General features: G+C 38.0%; 1 non-coding gene across 1 annotated transcript; it reads right to left on the bottom strand.

The window, feature by feature from the left end:
• Positions 1-1,759: 1,759 nt before the first annotated feature.
• Positions 1,760-1,866, bottom strand: LOC127110037 (small nucleolar RNA R71). The gene has a single exon (XR_007797276.1). It is a non-coding gene; the product is annotated as a small nucleolar RNA R71 (small nucleolar RNA).
• Positions 1,867-2,424: the final 558 nt, after the last annotated feature.

Raw genomic sequence — 2,424 nt, forward strand, 5'->3', positions numbered from 1 at the left:
AATCAAGTCTGTGATAGAGTCTGTAATCGAGTTTGGAGCACTTTGGAAGGAAGTTAATCCTGCCGCCATTTTCATTTCCGCTTTGCAATTTACTCAACCCTCCGATTGGAGCAGGTTTTTATTACTTGTCTTTATCTTATTTATTTTCTCGCACTCGCTTTACTTTATTTATTTCTTGCACTCGCTTTACTTTGTTTATTTCTCGCACTCGCTTTACTTTGTTTATTTCTCGCACTCGCTTTACTTTATTTATTTTCCCGCACTCGCTTTAAATTATTTATTTCCTCGCACTCGCTTTAAATTATTTATTTCCTCACACTCGCTTTAAATTATTTATTTCCTCGCACTCGCACTACTTTTATCTACTTTCCGCACTCACACTACTTTTATTTATTTTAATGCACTTTTACTTTACCATGTCTAACTAAATTTATAAGGTTAGAATGTAAGGATCATAATTGAACCGATAATCCGTACAATTGTTCGTAGAAACACTTAAGGGCTATTTTAACTTTCAACTTAAGTTTTCCCGCACTTCAATTCCGTTGGGTATGATCGAAAGTCGTCCAACGTCTATTTAAACTTAATTGTTTTTAACTATTTCAAAAACAGCGAAAGCGTTTTGTTTAGTTCATTAGGAGATTTTAACATTAAGAAGAAAAGAGATTTTAAAACTATTTTCGGACGCGTTTATAAGTTTAGAGTCTGGTTCGTGAGAACATCTTTTGGTTAAGAAATCCAGGTTATAATACTTTTCAACTTAGTCAAGATACTATATTTCTTAAAAATAGGTTTACTAGTCTAACGCAATGCGCGCCTTTTTATAAGTGATAATAAGAGGGTTTGATTAGGGAGTACAACTCGGTTCTGAATACGCGAAAGCGACAGTTCCTGTTAAATTAGTTCTTTTCAAAGTAGGAAACATTGCCCATAAGTAGTTCTATTAGCAAGTACTTGGATTATTAATTGATTATGTGAATTACATTCGACCTTGTCTTTATTAATTAATCTTTATTCAACACTTTACTTTTCATTGCACACTCCAAAAAAACACCTACTTTGATTGCCTTTGATAAACACCATAATAATAGATAACGATAGATTGACACTTGGTCTCTGTGGATTCGACAATCTTTTATATTACTCTGACGCGTTCGTATACTTGCAAAACACCGCATCAAGTTTTTGGCGCCGTTGCCGGGGACCAATTTCGTCAAATTTCATTTTCCTGTTGTTATATCGTTTAGACTTAAGCTATTTCCCGCCGGTCAATGCGAAGAACTCGCAGCACCGGAAGTTTAAGCTTAGTATACCCTCTGGCGGAACCTGAACGTTACGCTCGCGCACGTTTGTTCTTTCATAGAATTAAGAGAGCTATGGCCAAAGATCAAAACCAAAGACCTCTTAAGGAATTCGCTCAACCATCTAATGAAGAATCTAGTTCTAGTATAGTAAACCCAACCATCCCAGCTAATAATTTTGAACTTAAACCATCCCTGTTGCAACTAGTACAACAGAGACAATTCGCAGGTCTCGCTACTGAGAACCCAAACCAACATTTAAAAATATTTCTTCAATTAGCAGACACTTTTAAAACCAATGGAGATTTTCCCGAGGCAATACGTTTAAGATTATTTCCTTTTTCCCTCAGAGATAAAGCCCTATCATGGTTAGATTCCCTTCCACCAATTCCATTACGACTTGGGATAACCTTAGAAGAGTTTTTCTTGCTAGATATTTTCCCCCGAGTAAGACCGCCGTTCTTCGAAACCATATAACTAGATTTACCCAAAACCAAGGAGAATCGTTGTTCGAAGCTTGGGAGAGATATAAAGAGTTGTTACGAGCATGCCCACATCATGGTTTAGAAAATTGGTTAATCATTCAAACCTTCTATAATGGACTTCACTATAACACAAAGATGACCATCGGCGCTGCCGCAGGCGGTGCTCAAAACCATCAATCATGGGGAGTCGAACGAGCGACGGTTGAGAAGAAGGAAGCCCAAGGAGGAGTGCATGAACTAATCTCTATAGACATGATGCAAGCTAAAATGGACGCATTAGCCCTCAAAGTCGAGCATATGTGCATAAACCCGAATACTGTAGCCGCAGTTTCGTCGGATTGTGAGATATGTGGAACCAAAGGACACCAATCTGCAGAATGCAGTCTATTAAACGAAACCCACTATGAGCAAGTGAACTACACCCAAGGGAACCCATACTCGAATACCTATAACCCTGGATGGAGGAATCACCCGAACTTCTCCTATAAAAACAATAACCCAATCCAAAATAATGCACCCCCGAGACCTAGTTATCAAGCCCCAAGATCAAATCAACCTATGCAACCTATACCACCAAAGCCGAGCCTTGAGAAAATTATGGAAAATTTTATCACCTCTCAAACCCAACAAAACAAGGA

This window comes from Lathyrus oleraceus, chromosome 7, assembly GCF_024323335.1.
Source record: "Lathyrus oleraceus cultivar Zhongwan6 chromosome 7, CAAS_Psat_ZW6_1.0, whole genome shotgun sequence".
Lineage (NCBI taxonomy): Eukaryota > Viridiplantae > Streptophyta > Magnoliopsida > Fabales > Fabaceae > Lathyrus > Lathyrus oleraceus.